This window comes from Papaver somniferum, chromosome 2 (assembly GCF_003573695.1).
Source record: "Papaver somniferum cultivar HN1 chromosome 2, ASM357369v1, whole genome shotgun sequence".
Lineage (NCBI taxonomy): Eukaryota > Viridiplantae > Streptophyta > Magnoliopsida > Ranunculales > Papaveraceae > Papaver > Papaver somniferum.
Genome location: NC_039359.1, coordinates 62,037,238 through 62,047,015, shown reverse-complemented (window position 1 = coordinate 62,047,015; position 9,778 = coordinate 62,037,238). Strand labels below are relative to the sequence as shown.

General features: G+C 37.5%; 1 pseudogene; it reads right to left on the bottom strand.

Annotated features, from left to right (window-relative positions):
- Positions 1-5,431: 5,431 nt before the first annotated feature.
- Positions 5,432-8,861, bottom strand: LOC113347820 (annotated as a pseudogene).
- Positions 8,862-9,778: the final 917 nt, after the last annotated feature.

Below are 9,778 nucleotides of genomic sequence, written 5' to 3'. Positions count from 1 at the left end.
CTCATATCTGCTCTATCCAAGCCTTTGAATTCAAAACTCATCACAGTATTGATGACCTTCACCTTTATGTCTCTCAGGATACTTGACTTCAACCTAAACTTCATGTCTACACAAAATGGACAGACATAGAATTAGTTCAAACATACTAATAAAAAAACACATACAAAGACAGAGGGAATGCAATATGCCATTTCAACAATCAATTAAGTTCACCTTTAGTTCAAACATACTAATAAAGAAACACATACTAATCAAGTTCAACAATCAATCAAGTTCATCTAAACAACTCTGATTATTACACCAGACATATGCATCTGACAGTATCAGCTTATGCCAGAAAGCATTTCTTCATTATGAAGTTCAGACATATGCACAACACTCAAGTCAACTTGAAATGAAACAAACCCAAAACATATTGAATAGAAACAAGAAAAGATTTTCAAAACCCCGGCATCTAGCCACTGGGGGTACATACTCTCATGGTGGCAAAAAAACAGGAGTACATGGTGTCTCCATTTCTGTGAAAACTCACATTTTCATGGTGCACATCAAACAACCAATTGCAAAGAAGTAAAAGGAATTTTTAGAATGAATCTGCAGTTTAGTGCAGTCCTATTCTCTGCCATCTACTTACCACCATCAAATACCCAACAAATTCCACAATATTCAGCAGAACTGATTAATCTTATTTGGGTGTTTATGGATTCATTCATTCTCAAGCTTATTCTGAATCCTGCAAATTAAGCTTAACCCTAACATGAATTTAACCCAAACATCAATTTAACCCTACAAATAATTTTAACCCTAATATCAATTTAACCCTACAATCGAAATCCTATACCCTATCATGGATTACTTCAGAAATAAACAAAACCCTAAGAACAGAAAACCCTAGAACCAAAAATACATAAACCTACTTATTTGTTACTGAAATCAAACAAAGGAGAAACTCATTATTCATTCGTACACATACATCAAGAATAAACCCATAAAATCAATAAAATCGAAACCCTAAAAAAACAGAAAACCCAATAATCACTAATCTTTCAATATCTGGTTTCTTCTTCTTCTTCTCCTCCTTCTTCTTTCCTCGTCTTAACTTCACCATCTTCTTTTCAGAGAAACGATCTTTGGGTTCCTTTGGATGGGTTTGATTTAGGGTTTTTCTGAGAAACGATTTCAGAGAGAAACGGAGAGGGGAAGAGGGAAGAAAGTGGAAAGAAGAAGATAATGACGAGATTTCTCTTCTTTTCCCGTCTATATCAGTCCACTTTTCCCACACGTGTTGGCGGAGAAAGTAAAGGAACTAAACGATCTGAGCCGTTGATTTTCTACGAGATTTCCATCACACAGATTGTGTCCCATGTATGTGACACGTCGACTTAATACGTGGCATCATTTTCTCATATCGGAAAACAATTACGTGGCATAAACTTTTCGTCTCGGTCAATGATAAATTGGAAATCTGACCGAGAAATTAACTTTTCTCACGATTTTGGATGGAAAACATCCAACAGGAGTATATTTGTAAATGGGAAAAAAACGGGGATACATTATTAAGTCGGATATAAAAACAGCGGTACATCTGTTTATAACCTTTTTCATTATGATCTGTCTATCTGTCCTTTATATGGTTCTAGGCTTCTAGCCTCTAGGTCTAGTGTCAAGTCAAAGCACTGGAAAACTTACCTAAACTGGTAAGCACTCACCTGTGTATCAAATTAGGACTCGAGAAATTTAATGCTACCTGTTCTCCTTGTAACCCTCCCTAGTTCATTCCAAAATTACTATTCATGCCACTACTATCCAAAATTTTCCAGCATGTTAATTATCTTAAGGATCCAATTTTGTTCTTTCTTCAATTGTTACGGATCCAATTATGTTACGGATCTCAAGGATCCAATTTTCCAGTATGTTAATTATCCCAAGCATGTTAATTCTCCATGTATTAATACATGCATTGTTTCTCTAGCTGGTTTCTCTAGAGGCCAGTTTGTATTCCGAGAAGGCCTCAAGCATTTGAAATGATCGTAAGCCTATGACTACGGAAAAAAAATATAAATAAGATATTATACATAAACCAATATATAAAAGTAAAATAACTAAAAGAGGTTCTGTTAATTTTATGTATGTAGGGGAGGTAACTCAAATTATAATCTTCATCAGGGAAGGTAACGCAAATTATCCCAAACATCTATTATACCAAAACAAAAAGATAACTGGGTAAGAGCAGTACAACCCGTAATTTGTGTTTCGTTCCACCTAGAATCTTTGCAAAGACTGTCCATCACACTAGCAAGGAGGGTGGTGCCCCACGAGTACCTAGGTACCTCATTTGTTTCCGGATCGAGACTGAGAGTCTTCAACCACTGCAAATAACAAGCATATTTACCTTATTTCCTGAGAAATTAGGGAAAAAGACGGTTCCAAGAGCATGCAACAAGTAAGTTATAGCCGTATGTCTAGCTAGTTCTGCGTCCATCACCACCTCTCCACTAGCAGTCTTGCGGTCAGAATTCTCAAACTTCCCCCTCAGATGAACCAAATTAATCTTCCTTGCCAAATTAACTGTTTCATTAAGTTCACCCGGTTGACTAAATCCCCTTTTAGCTCTAGGCGCGGCTCCATACCCTATCTCAAACTCTTCTTCCGCTTCGTATTTGCCCCACCCAAGACAGTCTTTCGCCAAGACACAAAGCTGATCAAAAGGAATAAAATTGTTGAAACCCTCAAACACGGCCTTTCCTTCCAAAGCAAGACTGGTGATTTATTTTGCATCATTCGGAGTCATATTCATCTCGCCGAACAGGAGATTTTACCAAAGCTACCACATCTGGATGCACTTTGTCCAACGGCCAAAACTTTCCTTGTTGGTGCTTTAGTTTGAGGACCGCTTTATCGGGAAACTACAAAGAATATAAAAATTTGGTTGTTACAATTAATTATCCATAATAAAATGAAAATAACATATATTAAGTTTGATTTATTACCTTTGGGGCACAAACCCTAGCAGCCCATGATGACTGGTAACCAAACAAGACAGATCTATCTCTTGGCTCACCCCAAGGTCTCCCATTCCTCTTGGAAGGTAAAAACACCATAGCATCGATGATTTGTCTTGCACTTTATTTTGGTGGATACTTCTTCTTTCCCTCCTTATTGTCCTCCTCAACTACAGATTTACCTTCATCAATTGCAACACCATTAGAAGTACCAACTTCAGTTCCTCCAGTAACAACAAGTACACCTTCACTTCCTCCAGCAAATCCAACTTCACTTCTCCACCAACTCCAACTTCACTTTATCCACCAACTCCAACTTCAGTTCCTGCAGTAACAACAAGTCCAACCTCACTTCCTCCACCAACTCCAACTTCACTTCCTCCACCCACTACAACTTGACTACCTAAAACAGTTCCAGCTCCAACTCCATCTCTACCTTCACTTTCTCCACCAGTCACAACTCCACTTGCATTCCTTGCGTTTGCGCCCAATGGTTTTGCTTGACGAGGTTGCGGAGTCGGGTCACTACGAGGTGTTACTTCTTGTGACCTTTTCTTCTACTTTTATTTTTCTCTGTTCAAAGTTAAATAAGGCCGAAAACCAAAAGTAGATAAGTAAAAACGGCTGGGAAATTTTGACATAACCAAGCCGTGAGACAAAAAATGGCTAGGATAAATGGATAGTCTTAGACGCAAACACAATTACAGATGGGAAATTTAGTAGTCGACCTAGACGTAAAACAAATAACATCTAACAAACATAATTTGCGGCTTGGTTACTCCTATTACAGACAGGAAAACCTATACGTGAATATACATATGGTTTAATATTCAGCACAATAACACATACGGGTAGGAAAAACCAAGCCGTAATATAAAATCGGCTAGGAAGCTAACGATTACGGTTAGGAAACAAAATTACGGATAGAAAGACCGAGACGTAAACACTACCGCTGAAAAAATAATTCGAACATAGGAGAATATACGGCTAGGAATAACCTAGCCGTATATAACTTGTTACAGATAGGATTCTCAATCTCGTACGCATCAACTATTTTACGGCTGGCAGTTCTTGAAAATCCCAACCGTAAAGATTACAAACGACTAGGAGTTCTTAGATATCCCAGCGTAGGACATATACACGGTTGGGAAAACAATAGTTTCCAACCGTGAGACCGATTTACGGTTGGGAATACAAGAACTTCCAGCCGTAAGCATTCTCAAAACTGTTTTTTCAGACCTAAAATTTTCGAAACCAACTGAATAATCAATAAAAAGTTTAAATAAAGACTAAGTTTTTCAATTCATACCTTATTGCTATCATATCAAAAGTCTCGGAGGCTAGTGCATCTCCTTCATTCACCTCTTCTTGATCTTCAATTTCAATTTCATTTGATGAAGTTTGCTTCTCTGCTTCAGAAGGAGGTGGATTCGACGAAGATTGACCTAGCTTTTCCTTAGGTTTCATGATTTTATACAATGAATTTAATCGACAACTATATTTTTTTGAATCGACGATTAATCGTTTGTTTCAAAAGAAAAAGAAGAAAAAGAAGAAGGAGAAGAAGAAGGAAAAGGAAAACAGAAAGAGGAGAATGTGGGAAGAAGAGGAAAAATGAAGAAAAAGGGGATGGTTTTAAAAGTGGGTTTCAATGTTTTCAGTTTTTTTTTCTTTAATGATTCTTATCTGATTTATTAAGAAGAAAGTTTACAATTCATAAAGAATATCTTATGGTAAGAAATTGGTCGGAAGCCTAGCAATAAGCTGAGCTCCCACACCTTTTTGAATAACTACACCTAACCTAAAAAAAGAAATTCTCCGACCCGAATATTGGCATCGTCGCTAGCAATATAATTGCACAAGCGTTTCAGAAAGTTTATAGTACCATCACCCAACTCACATAAGGTGGTAAAAACAAGTGTCCGAAAACCGTAACCATGAGACGTGCACTTTTCTAAATACTTAGCATTCTTGCTAGAAACAACATTCTTAAAGGCAAGGCTTGAGGAAAAAGTACGAACTCCACCACCAGTAAAAGGTGAAACACTAGTCACGTCCAAGCACACATCACGTCCATTCTCCCAGTTATGCAAAAGTATGCCAGCCGGTCTCAAAGTAGTGCCATTATTCGCGAGAAGTTCCAAGTCAACTTCCTTCCTAGCCGGCACACCTGCACGGTCAACTTTCTTTCTTTAATGATTTTTCATTTTTTTTTATTTATTTTATTAGATTAATTAGTTAATGGAAGGGTAATAAATGAAAATTATTGAGTGTATTTTTTTTTTTGATTAGATTAATTAGTCCCTTTATTTATATGAAAAGATTAGACTAGTTTTCAAGAGCAAAAATGCCAAATCAAGAAAATTATTTCTGATCTGTAGCGACATACGAGACAACTTATCACGTCATAATCAACATCTTGCCTTCGAAACAAAAATTACCCTGTAATTTAATCAATTGTGTTGTGCAATGATAAAACTGTCAAAGTTTGAGAATACTGGAAATGTCCACGTCAAGATTAGATCCTGTTACTGTCTAACTTTTAAATCAAATGGGAGATTAATTTTAGAAAAAGAATTCTCCCTTCAAATTATCCGTCAGTCTAATATGACCAAAAATCATCTTTCCCGAATTCATTCTGGCTTTCCCTATAACAACAACCATCTACTTCTTCCTGCCTACTAACAACACTACCCAGTTCCGGGTTATCCAAAACAGGCTGCATTTCCTTTTTTTCAAGTAAAGCAGTGATTTGACTTCCTGTGAGTGTTTCTTTCTCAAGTAGTTAAAATTGTCTTGGCGTTGTTGTAAGCCTTGTCCAAGAGTTGTCTCACCTCTCTTTTAGTTTCAGCGTCCATACTCCTCCCATTACCATCGCAGTCGTCAGCTACGAGTCCAACTACTTTGCTCATTCCATATTTTGTGACCATCGCTCTTGCTAAAGATGTTGCTTCTTGGAGACCTGAAGATGCGCCAGAGGTAACTTCATTTTCTCCAAATATAACTTCCTCCGTAGCTCCTCTACCCATGCAAACATCTAACTGAGCAAGCAGTTGCTTGCTAGAAGCACAAGTCTCATCTTTGTCAGGCAACTGCGCTACCATTCCTAGAGACGTTCCTCGCTGAACTATAGTAACTTTGTGAACTGGATGCGCTCCATCTGTGTGGATGGCTACTAGAGCATGACCACTTTCACGAAAAGCTGTTAGTTTTCCAGTTTCAACAGAAATTACAGCTGATCTGCGTTCACTTCCCATAATAATCTTATCCTTTGCATATTCTAAGTCAGTCATGCTAACTGAATTAGCACCAGCCTTTGCGGCTCTGAGAGCTGCAACGTTCACCATATTTGCAAGGTCTGCACCTGAGAACCCAGGTGTTCCTTTAGCAATGATACTTAGATCAACATCTTCTCCTTTGGGAACCTATCAAATGGCATAGTTGGTGTGTATTCATTTTGAACATTAAACAGCTAAATAATCTGAAAGATAAACGGAAGGGTTTTATAAGTTACCAAAGCAGTAGAAGATTTTCAAAGATGAGCTAATTTACCTTTGAGATGTGAGATTCCATTATTTGTCTCCGTCCTTCAACATCTGGATCGGGAACAACAATGTCACGGTCAAAACGTCCAGGTCTAATAAGTGCTTTATCCAAAGAGTCAGGGAAATTGGTTGCTGCAATCACAATAATTCCAGCATTTTGTTGAGAGCCATCAAGCTCGACAAGAAACTGATTCAAGGTTGTCTGTGAGCGTTTCTGATCTTTGGGGTCACGGCGCCCTCCAAATGAAAATAATACATGGACACCGCTTTTTTGCTGCAGCAAATAGATCCCTCACTCTTCTTGCTCCCACACCAACAAGCATTTCCTCAAAGACTCCCGCTTTTGATAAAGACTAGTACTCCTGCTTCTCCAGCAATGGCTCTTGCTAACATGGTTTTTCCTGTCCCAGGTGGACCAGAAAGCAACACTCTCTTTGGGAGCTTACCTCCTAGACTCGTAAACCGCTGAAACAATAAAAAGGTATCGTTACGCAAACTTAACCTCATGACTGAATAGGAACTTTGATCCAATGGGGAAAGTTTCAATGTTGTTTGGTGCATGCAGCATATGCTTCAAGCAAGATTGTGCCAATTCTGAAAATTTTGTTTACATTAACGGGAAAAAACAGTATTTTGTCTCGGAAATTAGGCGTAACATGTGCAACTCTCTCAACATGCATGCAGAAATGAGAAACAAAACAAGATTCATGTTCTCGGATCATAATTGGAGCAGCAGTTGATAATAGGATATATCTGTGACGAGCATTTGCACGCTCTAATACGTTATATTGCATTTACCTTAGGATCATGAAGATAAAGGACAATTTCTTCAAGCTCAGCTTTGGCCTCATCAACTCCCTTAACATCACTAAATTTCGTTGTGGAAATCGTGATGGGTTGAATCTCCTGACTTAATCCGAAAGCTGAAAGAAAAATAAATCAAAGGAAGCTTTAGATTTTGGCTGGATATCTTACAAAATACTCGCAGTAATTGTAAAGCGTCATAATGAACCATAAGTAATACATTTTAGAGTATTCGCTTTTCCAAAAATTGCTCTAAGAAGGAGGATTCCCAGTATAATGTTCACGAAAGCACCAAATAACTGCGCTTTGGATATCCCTTGGTCTACTGTCACCATGTGAATAGGAGCGCTAGCAGTTCCAAGATACACAGGTTCTTGCGCAGTTGATGCACTGGACGTACCTGAAAACATAGCATTGTGAACACAAACTACTGCAAGTCCCAGATAAACTACTTAAAGATTACAATTGTAACATGAAGAATAAACATTGTCATGTTAACAAGTGAGACTCGATCACTAACAAAAGTAGATGCACAAACCAAAACCAAAATCGAAACCACCATCGCATAAAAATGGCCCAGCCTTCGAATAAACTTGTAGATCTAAATGGCCACTGTTAACAAAATCTGGAAACAGCTATTTTCACTTCAGTAGAAAAGAAAATCTTATCTTCTGCCATTGTAATTGATACATGTGAACAAGGCTTACTAAATCAGGAAGCCCACAGTTACTTCAAAATGTGAATTTCTGGAGTTGCAAAGAACTCCAGTGTTGAATCCTTGAAGATTTTCAAAATTGTAATGCAATGCAATTCAAACCAGATTTACCAGATCTGTGAACCTTTTAAGGGCTGCGATAGGGCAAAATTTTCTTATGTCACAATTTTTTGTTCTTGGAAAACATTTAGCCTCTAATCAGTTTTATGATAATTTCGAAATTTCTAAAAGATTAAAAGAAAGGACATGATTCAGAATCCAGAAATTACCATGATTTTGTAGTACTGTCCTCAAGCCTACCAATTCACTGTCCTCAAGCCTACCAACTGTCACCAAGGCTTTCACATAATCAACAATTGCTGTCGAGTTAGAATGTTGTTCAGGCTGACTTTCAAACAATCTTATAACTCCTTCAGCATCATCTAGCAATGAAGCATCAGCTAGACCTTCTGAATCACGTAATCGAGTAACTCCTTGAGCATCCTCTAGCGATGTAGTACCTTGTGAAAATCTGCCACCAGTAATTGACTCAAACCCGGCCTCAACCCCTTCACGACAATTTATAAGGGTATCTCCGAGATAATCATCAGGAATTAGAAAGAGGGCTAGAATGAAAACATCGACAACAATGAGGATCACAGTATCACCAAAATCACCCTCAGAATTTTGAGCCTCTTGTTCACTGTTATTTTCTCTGCCTTAGATCAATGACTAAACCTAAGAACACAAAGATAATATCAAACTCAAAGTTGAGAAAAACCTGATTTTATATTTCAGAAAAGATGTGGTAGCTAAGAAAATGAGTTGAAGAATGTGTTTCTCTGCAATGTTTGGTAATAATTACTAGCTTACTGTATCCTGCAATTTGTTAGGTGAATCTGCTTAAGTTGAATAAATAAAATACTTTAAATGTAAAAAAAGTGGTTCACCGGTGGAAAAGAAACGCCGAAACTGCTATGAGTAAGTGGGATATTATAAACTAGGGCCTAAAGCTTACTTAGGCCGGTTCCTATGAGAGCTAGTATAAAAGTTGTTTCCCCCACTATTGTAGAACTGACAAATTTTATTAAAATAATATATTATGTTATATTTTGTGGTACCTTTACTAGTAAAAAAATTAGTTATTTGTATTTGGTGGGGTTTTTTTTAAATTTTAGGAATTATATATTATTTTGTGGGGTCCTCTTGTAATGAAAATCTGTTATAATAACTAAAAAGTAAGAGAAAAGAAAAAAAAAACTAAACTATTAATAAGCGATCTAAATTACACCGTTCGGTATAGTGTTGACTGAGCAGTCGAGACTCGACCGCTCGGTGGATACTTGATTTAGCCTGGCTAAGTGGCAAATTTACCACTTAACCAGGCCAGTTTACCTGTTTGCCAGCTTCATAATGGGTGTAAAAATGACAAACTCCTAAATTTGCCATATCCATAGGAACCGGCCTTGTGATGTAACAGTAACACTGTAACACGTCTTAAAGGCTTGAAAAATGGAGTAGTCTGCACGCGTTTCCATGGGAAAATACTAGTACTATTGTGACCCTGGTTCGTCTCAATATTATTATTCATGCCATTGCTCAGCATGTTTATTATTTCAAGAGACGAGAGATCCCATTTTATTATTGAGTAGGCTGGGTGAAATTACAGTTTCTCATAGTAACAACGAATCCGTATTAGACTTTTTCTTTTTTAGTTCTTGAACAGTAGAAAA